Genomic DNA, 15,066 nt, shown 5'->3' with positions numbered 1-15,066 from the left:
GAAATGGCTCTGGTAGAAAAGAAATTACAGGATGCACATGTGGATCTCTTGGATTGGGAGCTTGATTGTACCCTAGTCAGTCCACCTTTTATTCTTTCTCCTACGGGGATTCTTATGCAGAGAGAAGATAATATCTTAGAATGAATTTTATTTTTTTTTTCAAAACACGGTTCTCGGTGTAGCCTTGACTGTCCTAGAACTCTGTAGACCAGGCTGGCCTCAGACTCACAGAGATCTACTACCTCTGCCTCACAAGTGCTGGGATTAAAGGTGAGTGCCACCACCAACCAGTTAGAATGAATATTTTTACCACACAAACAAAGTAAAAAAAATTAAAGACCTATGTAGAAAAGTTTCTGAATTGGTTTGAAAGGAAAATTGAGACTTCATCAATTAGCAGGAACAGACCCAGGAGAAATAAATTGTGGTTCCTTTTACTAATACTGAGATTTCCTGATTATAAGCAGAAAATGAACATTGGCAAAGAGCTTGCAGTAATTTGTGTGGAGAGATTGGCAACAAATATCCCAAAAGTAAGAGACTTCAGTTTATAAAAAGAACTAATTGGATTTTCCCTTATATAATAAAAGGAACACCAACTTCTGGAGCCCTTACATTCTATACTGATACAAATAAATCATGAAAGGCAGGTTATAAGTCAGGAAAAATAAGTAAAGTGGCTTAAAGTCAAAATGAATCTGTTCAAAAGTCAGAATTATATGCTATTCCCATGGTATTATTAGATTTTCCAGAATCTTTTAATATAGTTACTGAACCCCAAATGTGCAGAAAGAATTGTTTTACATATTGAAACTGCTGAACTCTTTCCAGATAATTCAGAATTAACTTTGCAATTTATTCAGTTACAACAAATAATTAAAAATAGAAATCATCCATTGTATAAAACACATATCAGATCCAATATGGGTCTACCAGGCCCTCTAGCACAAGGTAATGATGAAATTGATCAGTAATTAATAGGAAATGTGCTAGAAGTCTCAGAATTTCATGCTAACAGCAAAGGTTTGAAAAAAGACTTCTATCACTTGGTAACAAGCCAAGGAAATTATAAGGAAATGTTCTATTTGTTCTTTGTACAATCAAATGCTATTACCTGCAGGCAGTAGCCCAAAAGACATTTGAAGAAATGAAATTTGGAAAATGAATATATTTCATTTTGCAGAGTTTGGAAAATTAAAATATGCGCACCATACCATAGATACATATTCAGGATTTCAATGGGCAACTGCTTTGGGTTCTGAACAGTTTGATTCTGTAATTACACATTTATTAGAAGTCATGACCATTATGGGGATACTTGCACAAATTAATATTGACAATGCTCTAGCATATGTCTCTAGTAAAATGAAACAGTTTTTGGATTTTACAACATGAAACTTAACATAGGTAAGTCACACAATTCTATAGGACAAGTAGTTATAGAAAGATTTAATCACACTTTTAAAGACATGTTAATAAACAGAAAAGGGTAAATAAAGACCCTCAGAGAAAGACAACACAGTGCTTTACTAACTTAACGATTTTTAAATGCTAATGAAAGAGGAACATTAGCTGCAGAGAGACATTGGATAGTAGAAAAAACTGTTGAATTAAATCAGTTTGAATATTTTAAAGATATGTTGACCTCAGAATGGAAACCAGGATATGTGTTATTTTGGGGAAGAGGTTTTGTTTTTGTTTGCACAGGAGAAGAAAAGCTATGAATACCATGAAGATTGATAAAGATTAGATTTGGACAGGAGAGACCTATTGTTTAAGAGAGGTGGTAGTCCTTCAAACAGCTTGGTCATTCAATCCAAACTAACCTATGAGATAAATAAATGCTTTTCATTTGATCAGGTATGAAAAAAAATTCTGAATAATAATTTACCAAAAGTGTAATTGCCTACTGTCGCGAAAGGAAAAACGGGATTTCTTAAACCATGTGTCTTAATTCCATGTTAGAATGCTAGACCATAGACTGCCATGTGGCCCAAGCCATCTTGGACATCAACTTTTGAGTTTTCTTCTTAAATTAAAAGGATATTTTTGTTGTTTGGTATTAAAAACCCAGTCAAGAGATTTAAGTAAGTTCAAACTTGTTTTCTAACTATTTAAAAGTTAGAATAATTTGGAGCTGAGATAAAATATTTGATCAGGACAGTGATAGCTCATGTCTTTAGTTACAGTAAAGACAGATCTCTTTTAGCTTTTTTCTAACTTATAGCGTTATAATAAACAAGGTGATGGTGATGCAAGACTTTAACTCTACCATCCAGAGACAAAATTCAGAGACAGCTCTGAATTGGTATGTTTGCATACTAGAGAAATCACATTCCATATTTACAGGTGATTATAAAATTCCTTGTAGAAGGAGACTGACATTTCCCTTTCTGACTGTGCAGACCCAAATAATCAATGACATAGGAACTATATTAATTAAAACATTGTTCAGCCAATAGCCTAGGCATCTTTCTAGTTAGCTCTTATATCTTAAATTAACACATTTCTATTAATTTTCGTATTGTCATGTGTGGCCTACTGGTAAAGTTTTGACAAGGTTCTGGCATCTGTCTCTTTTGGCAGTTACATGGTGTCTCCCTGACTCCACCTACTTTCTCTCTCTGTCTCTGTTCGGACTTCCTACCTGGCTTTACTCTGCTAAGCCATTGGCCAAAATAACCTATTTACTAACTAATAAAACATATTCACAGCATACAGAGGGGAATCCCACATCATCTCCCATTTTCTGTCTAATTAAAAAGGAAGATTTTAACTTTAACATAGTAAAATTACATATAACAAAACATTAAATAAGAATTATAGTTACAATATTTAGTCCATTTACATTTAGCAAATTAAGAAAATACTCTACCATCTATTCTACCTTTGTGAGTCTAAAGTTTTATATCTAATTTATCTTTTATCATAAAGGAAAACTATAATTATAACTATTTGCTTTCAACTCCACCAAAGACTCCAGAAGGATATACTATTACCTGTTAACAGGAAGTTCATTTAAGCAACTTGCAAAAAAGCTATAGAATTGACAGACATCTTACTACCTGGACAGTTATTCACAGTTCTTCTGTACTGTTGGGGCATCCATCTTTAGCCTACAGGCCCAGAGTATCTGGCAGTCTTTTCCATGAAGCAGGAAATTTGAAGATCTGTTCTGCCTTATAATGGCAAAGTTCATCAGTTGCTTTCTTCTGTGTCCTGTAGAATGGCTGGTAGACTCTTTCATGAAGTAGGAACCCTGAAGGACCATCCTAGCTTTTGGAAAGTTTAGCAGTTACTTTTTTGTGTGCAGTACATGTCTAGTTCATACAGCATAACATAAAGCAGTCCTGGCAAGAACAGTTTCTAGTCCAAATGGCTAACCTTGTTACACTGAAGGCAGATTTCATAACAAGTTTCCTCAATGCCCATCAACCTTTCTGAAGTAATTGGTGCTGCCAGAAGCAGACATGCCTCATTGTCAAGAAAAGTCTAAGTTCTTAAAACATTTTAAATGCCATATTCTGTAAGTCTTTGAAAGGTTTGAAGAATACCTATTCATCTGAAATATATCTCTGCACATCTAGAAAATGACCACAAGTTTGACTATTATAAATGACTATTTATTAATCTGTATGAATTTCTTAACTATATGCTACATTTTAAAATGAGTAGTACAAACACCCTTAAACAAGGGTAGAAAGAAAGGTAGAAAATATATATATATATATATACACAGCATAACAAAATTGATTTCAAATTTGTATCAATAAACCAAGATCCATACCAATATGAAATATTCATCTTGATATCATATCTCCCTTATTTCCATCAACCATTTATAACCAATCCTTTTAAAATGAGAATAAACATATATAGACAACCATTTTGCGAATTTGGGTATAGTTTTCTCCAAACTGCTTCCTGTTTTTTGTTGGCCAAAGTATTTTTAGGGTTTATAAAGACCTTTTTTTTGGGGGGGGGGTCTTGTTCCATTAAACCACATTAGCCTGGAAGGAATCCACAGACTCTCATTTCCTGTGGCAACAAAAGCAGAACCTCTTTTCCAAAGTAACATATCATTAAACTCAAATTTTGAAGTCAAGATACATTTAGATTAGTTTAACCTAGAAGCCTCCATAAACAAATGTCTCTCTACAGTCAAAAAAATTCAAAGAAAACAACAATAACATACATAATTCAGACTCTCTGTATATTTATTTTATTTTTACGTGGCTTAATTTTTTTTACTCCTTTAATCTATGACTGTCTGTACTCTTTTATATTACTTTTACTGTCTGTTTAAAGGCTTCTTTTTATAATTGTCTATACTCTTTTTCTTCTCTCTCCCAAGCCTATGTACATTTTTAAACACACTGTGTCTTGTTTAGAGGTCTTTTATGTCTAAATCTGTCCTATCGTGTATCTGAAATCCTTTTCTGGCAAGGAGCATTTTAAAATGGCAAGCAGTGTCGTTGCAGAGCCCTGGATGCTGGTTCCACTTCTCTTGGCCTTTCAATAAGACAGAGCTGTGTTTACTGCCAGCTCTGGGACAGCTGGTTGGGAGTCATGCTCACCACTTCAACTCTGGGATGCACCGCGTAGCACATAAACCTTTTTTGTCTGAATAAAAGTTTAATTGGCCATGCAGCATTCTGTGCAGCCTAGAAATGTCATTGTGTATGGGGTAGGGAATCTGCCAAGCTCTCCAGCTTGTACACACCTAGTAGACCCCATTCAGCTGTTTTCCCAGGTTGGGTGCTGAGTGGCAGGCATGCTCTCAGCTTCTTTCCTCCTAACCCCAAGCAGGCATGCAAGCACCCGGACCCCAAGTATGTGACTGGCCATGCAGGTTAGCTCCAAACATATGGGCACCATTTTGTAGGCAGAAACTGCTCATTCATTTCCTGGCTGCCCAGCCGAATAGTTACACAGAAGCTGTATGAATTACAACACTGGTTGGCTCTAGCTTAGGCATACTCCTGGATAACTCTTTTATCTTAAATAAACCCATTTCTATTAATCTACGTATTGCCACGAGGCTGTGACCTATCAATAGGGTTTTCCTAGCATTTTTCTCCTTCAGCAGCTACATGGTGTCTCTTTGACTCTGCCTATACTTTCTGTATATCTCTGTTTGGATTTCCTGCCTGGGTATATTCTGCCCTGCCATAGGCTGAAGTAGCTTCTTTATTAGCCAATGATAATAAAATATATTCACAGCATACAGAGGGGAATCTGACATCAATCCCTTTATAGGGTTACTAGAAATACAGACCAATGAATGTCCTTTGTGATCTAAAAATAAATACACTTTAACCTTAAATTCACAATACAAAGAGAAAGGAGAATATAGGTATTTTTATCCACACATAGCAAGGTATATTTAATTTCAAATTTTCAAAAAGAATATTAAAAGATAATACTTTTTTGTTGCAAAAAACATTTTGCCATAACAAAGCTATCACCTGCCAAAAAAGGAACTCCCCAAAGTCAGGGTTGGGGCAGAATTTTATTTTTGTCTTTCCAAGAGAATAAAAGCATTCAACTAAGGAATCTAAAAATCATTTGACAAATAAGACATCTGAAGAAGAAGGATAAACCATCAAGAAAAAAATGTTAAAATAAAAGAGTAAATTGTGCTAATGACACACTTTCAAGAAGGTAGAATTTTCTAAGTCTTCCCAAATGCTTGTCTTTGCTGCTCTGTACAAACATAAAAGGCAAATGGACGTTTTGTGGTCCCAATTCAATTAAAGAATTAAAGCTGGCTTTGGATTTAGAGTGTGGCTTTCTCCTTCTCTAAACCTAAGCATACTTGTTAAAGGAAAATCCAAAATCTTTGTCTCATGACAAAAGCACCACCTGGTATAGGACAGAAACAAACCAAAATTAAGGATTTATTTTATTGCCACTAATCTCATAATCCTTAGATCTTCGTTTGAATCTTTAAAACTTTTCTTAAGATATAAATATTATCTCAAAATCTATAAGATTATTATGTATACATAAAAATTTTTTGTCTGGATATTATTAGTCATACAGAGTGCTAAGTAATTTTAGAAATAAGCTTCATCTAGTTTTCCTGTATGTGTTTTCAGGTTTGAGACTGAAGCAGATAATTGGGAACTAAGTTTGTGGACCTCATATGTATTTAATAGATTGTGGTCCTCTAACCCTTCGGAGATCTGTTATATATGGCATTTAAAATGTTTATGTTTTCTGCAGTGAACCATACCATTCCTAACAGAGACCTTTGAGGTGTCCCAAAAGATGGGGCCCTGCAATGACAAGTCCCCCAGACTGTGGTAACACCACTAAACTGATGAACGCCACCCAAAGAGCAGTGTTGGACTATAAACTGCTCAGGTCAGCTTCAAAACTGCTAGCTGAGAGGGTCCACCCTCACAGAATACTCCAGCCAGGACTTCAGTTAAGCCCTGCGCTTTCCCGTCACACAGAGACTGGACAACAAATGATACAGCTAGCCCCCCACCCCCAGGACTTAACCGTTATTACAAATTTCTCAGGGTCCCCTAAAGATGCCATTGCTCCAGACAACAGGAAGTAATTTAAGAGCGCAGTGCCCAGAGGCTGGAGCAATGGCTCAGAGGTGAAGAGCACAGGCTGCTCTTCCAGAGATTGTGAGTTCAATTCCCAGCAACCTCACAGTGACTCACAGTCGTCTATAATGAGATCTGGTGCCCTCTTTTGTCATGCAGGCACACATGCAGACAGAACACTGTATATGTAATAAATAAATCTTTAAAAAAAGAACATAATGCCCACATTTCCAAGAGGTGGGGTGGGTGGCTTTTATCATTTGGTGGGTTATGGGTTTTGTTATTGTTTATTGTGATTAGTTGCAAGTTGTTCTTGGTCATGGTCAGAGATGAAACTAAACAAAGGAGGTTAGATTAAGGAATTTCTTTCTTTCTCTTTCCTCTATCCTTCTTTCTCTTCTATCTATTGAAAATTGGGGATCTGGGAAAGATAGGATAAAAGGGAAGATTATTGAATCTAGTTTTAAACTAAAAAGTAACTATTAGTTTCAAATATATTACATTGGTAATAATTTTTGTATATTGATACAAATTTAAGGTTATTTTTGCTATAGCATTATATATATATTTTTTTCTAATCTTGTTTAAGGTATTATACCTATGTAGCTCATTTAAAAATGTATGTAAAGTTCTAGACCTTGAAAGTTATTATTACAAACTGTTTAGGATAATTAAGAAATGCAGCTTAGTAGTTAGTCCTCTATAATAATCAGACTTCTAGTCATTTTATATATGTTTTCAAGGTCAAACATATATTTTAGATAGATAGGTGGCCTTCAAACACTTCAGAGATCTACAGACTATGGCATTTAAGATGTTATAATAACATAAGACTTTTTATGACAGTGAGACATGTCTGCTCATGGCAGCACCAATTTACTTTAAAAAAAATAATGGACATCCAAGATCCTCCGTATGGAGTTTGCCTTCATTGTGGCAAAATTAGCCACCAAGGAAGAAACCGCCCTTGCCTTGACTGCTGACAGTATGCTATCCAAACTGGACAAACAGTACATAAAGGAAGCTGACTGTCAAACTTTGCCAAAACAAGGTAGCATAACCCTTTAAAAGTACTGTTTCTCAGAAAAGTCTGTCAGATATCCTAGGCCTGTAGGCCAAAGACAGCCCCAACATTGCAGAGGAATTTTGGGTGACTGTTCAGGCAGCCAGATGTCTCTGTTGTTTTCTATAGTTTTAAAAGTGCTTTTTCTGCATTTCCTGATGACTAAGGTAATATTTTATCATTCTCAGGCCTCTGGTGGGGTTGAAAACTAGATAGTTATAGCTTTGCAGTTTTCCTTTTTACAGAATTCAGAAAAGAAACTTACAAAAGAGATGTAAATTTTATAAGGTTGAAAAACATAAAAGCTTAAGTTGTTTAAGAAGATGCTTTAAGGGGCCTGGAAAAATGGCTTAGCAGTTAAGAGCTCTTAACTGCTCTTCCAGAGGACCTGGGTTCAATTCTTAGCGCCCACACGGCGGCTCACAACTGTCTGTAACTCCAGTTCCAGGACCCGACACCCTCACACAGACATGTAGGCAGGCAAAACATCAATGCATATAAAATAAAAATAAATAAATTATTTTTAAAAATGTTTTAAGGTCTAAAAAGATATTTTAGGTTGGTAATACAAGTTATGATAGAAAATGGTTTTGGTATAAAACTCTGGACTAAGATAGGATAGATAATAGAGTACTTTCTCCAGATTTGCCAAGTACAAATGAACTAGACATTCTGATGTAATTCTTGCCTGATAATTGTTCTTATTGTGTATAGTTTTACTGTGTTAGAGTTAAAACCTTTCCTTTTTTTTTAATCTAAACCAAAGAGGGAAATGTTGCAGAATATTCAATCATACTGTGAACCCCAAATTTGTATTTCATTAATTAAATAAAATCAGTCTTGGGCCAGGAGGCAGAGTCAGAAACTAGTTGAAGGAAATTAGTCCTAGAGAGTCAGAGGGAGTCTGGAAAATGGATAGAGAGACACACAGGAAGTAGTAGGGAGAGCCTTCAAGTGTGTCAGTCTTTTCTCTCCTGAGAGGCTGGTGAAGTGGGAAGGTCAGCTCATTGTTCCTCAACTTCTCTGAGCTAGCAGGCTTTTACCCCAGTCTCTGACTCCGAAGTCTTATTGGTAAGCATAATGATGGAGACTTAGTTGAAAACAGCATGTGGTGGCTGGGGTAGAAGGCAGATCCTGCGGACTGCTGCTGAGAAGCAGACCCGTAACTGTGGAGCCACAATTCCTGGCTGAAACTGCAGTAGATTCAGGTGCTGGAGCTATGCCAATGGAAAAACCACAACCACACCTGGATCTAGACTTTTCTTTAATTCCTTTCACAAGTTGGGAACTTAGCTGGGTAGAATCTTGCCCGAGTCACCACTCCCTTTATTCCATTTCTTAATCTGTCTATCTTCTTGAACACAGAATTTAACTCCATTCCGTTTCCTGGTGCCCCTTTTCTTCTCAAATATTTTTTTCTTGCTCAGCTTGCTCCTTTTCATTCATATTTACATATCTTCATTAAAGTTAACTCTAGTAACCACACAGCAGAGTCTAGACTAGGCTATTTTGAGATTTCCTCTGCCAAGGGAACTAATCCAAAACTCTTCACTTTAGCCTCAAGCAAACTCTTTGTGCAAGGGCAAAAGGCAGCCACTTTCTTCACCAAAATATCACAAGAATGACTTCTAGGCAATATACTAAAATTCTTCTCCTCTGAAACCTCTTAAACAGCCCCCATTGCTCAAGCCACTCTTAGCACCTGTCTCCAGCGGTCCTGCTGCTACGGCCCATTAGGCAGTGCTTAAAGCATTCCACTGCTTTGCTAACTCAAAGTCCACTTTCCTCCAAACACAAACATGGTCAGTCCTTTCACAACAATACCCCAGTCCCTGGTACCAACATCTGTCTTAGTTAGGGTTTCTATTGCTATGAAAATACACGATGACCATGGAAACTCTTACAAAGGAAAAACATTTAATTGGGATGGCTTTTATTTTCAGAGGTTTAATCCATTATCATCCTGGTGACATAGTGGCGTGCAGGCAGACATGGTGCTGGAGAAGTAAAGTCCTACGTCTTGATCTGCAGGCAACAGGAAGTGGTCTGTCTCACTGGGCATGGCTTGAACTTCTATGAGACCTCAAAGCCCACCTCCACAGTGACACACTTCCTCCAACAAGACCACACCTACTCCAACAATGCCACACCTTCCATTAGTACCACTTCCTTTGGGGACCACGCTCTTCCAAACACCCACAATGGCCCTTATTTTTGTCTGAAATTCCTAATCAGTATTAAAAATAGGAACACTATTTTGTAATACTTTAAAGAACACTGCAATTTTGTACTAATATTCCTTTAGTGAAACTTACTATTCCCCATGTCTCTTTAATAAACCTTGCTGAAATTTTAAACAGGTTTTATAAAGCTTTTGCTAATCACAATTAAGGCCTAATTAAGTCTCTTTCATTCTGAGAGGAACTATCACAGCTGCCTCCCTTAAGCTTTGTAACTTTGGTTTATTCTGAGATATATTGAAAGTTTCTTTAATAGTATTGTGATAATACGTATGAAATAGCAGAGGGCAGAAAGAGAGAGTACCGGGAGAGATGGCTTGACCTGGGGGTGGGGTGTAGAGACCTAGTGCAGTGAAAACTCCCAGGAATCTACAAGAGTGACTCTCGTGGAGTCTCTAGGAAATGGGGGATATGGAGCCTGAACTGGTCAACTTCTATAACCTATAACTGCAAGGCGCCTAGCAGTGGGACTGGGGCATCAGCCCAGCCCCAAAACCTTCAATCTACAATTTGTCATGCCTTCAAGATGTGCTGGATAGTGGAGGGGCAGAACTTGTAGTGGGGACCAACCAATGACTGGTCCAACGTGGAGTCACATACCCTAAGAGGGAGTCCATGCCTAACACTGCTTGGATGGCCAGGAACCAGAGGTAGGGCAGCCCAGAGACCCAGCACAGAAACAAATATGACTTGAAAAAAGTCAATGAAATGATTCCTAATAGTACTCTGCTATACTTATAGATTAATGCCTAGCATGGTTATCATCACAGGCTGTCATCCAGCAACTGATGGGAGCAGATGCAGAGACTCGGTCAAACAGTAGGTAGAGCCAGGGGAACGGGAGGATTGTAGAAGAGAAAGCAGGAGAATTGTAGGAGCCTAAGTGGTAGAGGATACCATGCGAGCATAGCCCACGGAATCAACTAAGTGGGACTCATAGGGACTCCCAGAGACTGAAGCAACAAACATGAACCCTGTATGGGTCTGAGCTAGGTCCTCTGCATATACTTTATGGTTGTGTAACTCAGTATTCTTATGGGACTTTCAACAGTGGGGGTGTGTGTGGGAGGGGTCTGACTCTTTTGCCTGTACTTGGGACCTTTTTCTTCCTATTGGATTACCTCATCCTGCCTTTATGTGAGGATTTGTGCCTAGTCTTATTGTAACTTGGTAGGCCACATTTGGTGGATTTCCCTGGGAGTCCTGCTCTTTTTTTTTTTTTTAAAGGAGATTGATGAGGGGTGGTGTGGAGGGCCGCAACCACATTCTCCATTGCTTCAAGGAACAAAGGTAGAGATTGACCTCTGTGACCTCAAGGCGTGGTAGTACACACCTTTGGTCCCAATGCCTGGGAGACAGAGACAGGCAGATCTCTGTGAGTTCAAGGTGATGTAGCACACGCCTTTAATCCCAGCGCGTGTGCTTGGTAACTCTCTACTGCTGCGTCCCTGCCTACTTCCGAGGCATCATCTGGGATAATGGGCAGCGGACCAATCCAAGAGTGACACGTCAGAAGCGAGGACTGTTTCCTTTATAAGGGCTGGGTTCCCCTCATTCTGGGTCTCCGCCATGTAAGCTTATGCTCTCCCTCTCAAGATGCATTAAAGCTTTACTGCAGAAGAATCCTAAGTGCCCCGCGTCGTTCTTGCGAGCGAGGTGGTAGCGCGGGACAGGGTGGACCTGGAGGAGAGAGAGGTGAAGGTTGCAGCTGGGAGGAGTGGAGGGAAGAGGAAACCGGTCAGGATGTAATGTATGAGAGAAGAAAAGAATTCTGCTTGGTATTATTTCAACGCTCCAGCTTTCCCTAAATGAGCATTTGTTATGCCGTCAGTTCATGTATATTATTACTTCATATGAATTTTCAGATTGTCACTGACATCCTGCTAATATTTGGCTGCTGCTATTTCATACATATTTTCACAAAATAAAACTTTATAAAAAAGGATTATCCTAGTGGGTCCTAAATTGGGTGCCCCACTGTGTTATCATTCATGTCAGCATGACCCTGGCAGGTTTCCTGCTGGTGTGGGGGACCACGACAGGTGGGAGACAGACAGATATGTCATGTAGAGAGCTTGGGTATAGAGTTTATTTAGTGGGTATTGGGAAGGGTATAAGGATAAGGGGTTATGGGATGGGGGAGAGAAGGAAGAGAGGGGGACAGAGAAAAAGAATAAAGAGGAAGGGGAATGTAGAGGCAGAAGCTGCCTCTTTTGAAGAAGGAGAGAGAGAGAGACAGAGAGAGACAGAGAGAGACAGAGAGAGAGAGAGAGCGAGAGGAAGAGAGGGGCTCCTTGGGAAGGGGAAGATTGGGAGTGGGCAGGGCTTGTCTCTTAAAGGAACAGGACTCCCATGTGATAGGGAGGACCAGCAGATTTATTACAAACACTGTCCACGATTAATAAAAGCTCAGAGACAGATGTTGGGGTTCAACCTGAAGACCAGAAAGGCAAAGCAACCATCCATGCCTCTTATCTTGACCTCAATCAAAAAATGGCGATTCTACCTCCAGAATCTCTGAATGAGACTGAGAGCTATCTCCTCCTGTTTTATCCTTATTTTATTTTTTTATTGATTTTATTAAGTTGGATATTTTTCTCTACTCCCCTCCCTTTCTCTCTCCCCTTTTACTCTCTCCCATGGTCCACATGCTCTCAATTTACTCAGGAGATCTTGTCTTTTTTTACTTCCCATGTATGTCTCTCTTAGTGTCCTCATTGTTGTCTAGGTTCTCTGGGATTGTGATTTGTAGGCTAGTTTTCTTTGCTTTATGTTTGAGTGAGTACATATGATAATTGTATTTCTGGGTCTGGGTTACCTCACTCAATATGATGTTTCCTCCATCCATTTGCCCATAAATTTTAAAATGTCATTTTTTTCTGCTGTGTAGTACTCCATTATGTAAATGTATCACAGTTTTCTTATCCATTCTTAGGTTGAGGGGCATTTAGGTTATTTCCAGGTTGTGGCTATGACAAACAATGCTGCTATGAACATAGTTGAGCATATGTCCTTGTGGTACAATTGAGCATACTTTGGGTATATATCCAAAAGTGGTATTGCTGGGTCCTGAGGTAGGTTGTTTCCTAATTTTTTGAGAAATTGTCATACTGGTATCCAAAGGAGCTGTATCAGTTTGCACTCCCACAAGCAATGGAGGAGTGTTTCCTTTACCCCACATCCTCTCCAGCATAAGTTGTCATCAGTGTTTTTGATCTTGGCCATTCTTACAGGTGTAAGATGGAATCTCAGAGTTGTTTTGATTTGCATTTCTTTGATGACTAAGGATGTTGAACTTTTCCTTAAGTGTCTTTCAGTCATTTTAGATTTCTCTGTTGAGAGTTCTCTGTTTAGGTCTGTACTTCATTTTTTATTGGATTATTTATTCTTTTGATGACCAATTTTTTGAGTTTCTTGTATATTTTAAAGATCAGCTCTCTGTTTGATGTGGGGTTATTGAAGATCTTTTCCCAATCTGTAGGCTGCCATTTTGTTTTGTTGACCATGTCCTTTGCTTTACAGAAGCTTTTCAGTTTTCGGGAGGTTCCATTTATTAATTGTTTCTCTCAGTGTCTGTGCTACTGGGGTTATATTTAGAAAATGGTCTCCTGTGCCGATGTGTTCAAGTGTACTTCCCACTTTCTCTTCTATGAGGTTTTATGTTGAGGTCTTTAATCCATTTGGGCTTGAGTTTTGTGCGTGGTGATAGACATGAATCTATTTTCATTCTTCTACATGTTGATACCCCAGTTATGCCAACACCACTTGTTGAATATGCTTTCTTTTTTCCATTTTATATTTTTTGCTTTTCTGTCAAAAATCAGGTGTTTGTAGGTGTGTGTGAATTGATATCTGCATCTTCTATTCAGTTCCATTTGTCCTCCTATCTGATTTTATTCCAATACCAGTCTGTTTTCAGTACTGTAGTAGAGTTTAAAGTCAGGGATTGTGATGCCTCCAGAAGTTCCTTTATTGTGCAGGATTGTTTTGGCTATCCTGGGTTTTTAGTTTTTCCATATGAAGTTGAGTTCTTTCAAGGTCTGTGAAGAATTTTGCTGGGATTTTGATGGGCATTGCATTGAATCTGTAGATTGCTTTTGGTAAGACTGCCATTTTTACTATGTTAGTTCTACCTACCCAAGAGCATGGGAGATATTTCCACTTTCTGGTGTCTTCAATTTCTTTCTTGAACAATTTAAAGTTCTTGTCATGCAAGTCTTCCACTTGTTTGATTAGAGTTACTCTGAGCTATTTTGTGCTACTTGTGGCTATTGTGAAGGGTGATGTTTCTCTGATTTCTTTCTCAGCCCACTTATCATCTGTGTAAAGGAGGGCTACTGATTTTTTTTAGTTAATCTTGTATCCTGCTACATTACTGAAGGTTGTAATGAGTTGTAGAAGTTCCTTGGTAGAATTTTTGGGGTCTCTTATGTAAATTATCATATCATCAGCAAATAGTGAGAGTTTGACTTCTTCTTTTCTGATTTGTATCCCGTTGATCTTCTTTTGTTGTCTTATTGCTCTATCTAGAACCTCAAGAACTATATTGAATAGGAGTGGACAACCTTGTCTTGTTCCTGATTTCAATGGGATCCCTGTGAGTTTCTCTCCATTTAGTTTGATGTTGGCTGTTGGCTTGCTGTATATTGTCTTTATTATGTTTAGGTATGTTCCTTGTATCCCTGCTCTCTTCAAGGCCTTTATCATGAAGGAATGTTGTATTTTGTCAAAGGCTTTTTCAACATTTAATGAGATGATCATGTGGTTTTTATTTTTCAGTTTGTTTATATGGTGGATTACGTTGACAGATTTTCATATGTTGAACCCTTTCTGCATCTCTGGGATGAAACTGCCTTGGTCATGATGGATGATGGCTCTGATGTGTTCTTAGATTTGATTTCCAAGTATTTTATTGAGTATCAATGTTCGTGAGTAAGATTGGTCTGTAATTCTCTTTCTTAGTAATGTCCTTATTTGGTTTGGGTATCAGGGTAATTGTAGCCTCATAAAAAGAGTTTGGCAATTTTCCTTCTGTTTCTATTGTGTGAAACAATTTGTCTCCTCCTGTTTTATAACCCTCTCTAATTCTGGGATTAAGAGTGTACACCACTACCACCTGGTTTCTATGGCAAACTAATGTGGCTACTGGGATTAAAGGTATGTGTCATCACTGCCTGGTCTGTAAGGCTGACCAATAAGG

The sequence above is a fragment of the Myodes glareolus genome, chromosome 9, assembly GCF_982192425.1.
Source record: "Myodes glareolus chromosome 9, mMyoGla1.1, whole genome shotgun sequence".
Taxonomy (NCBI): domain Eukaryota; kingdom Metazoa; phylum Chordata; class Mammalia; order Rodentia; family Cricetidae; genus Myodes; species Myodes glareolus.
The sequence above is the reverse complement of the archived record's forward strand: the minus strand, read 5'-3'. Positions refer to the sequence as shown.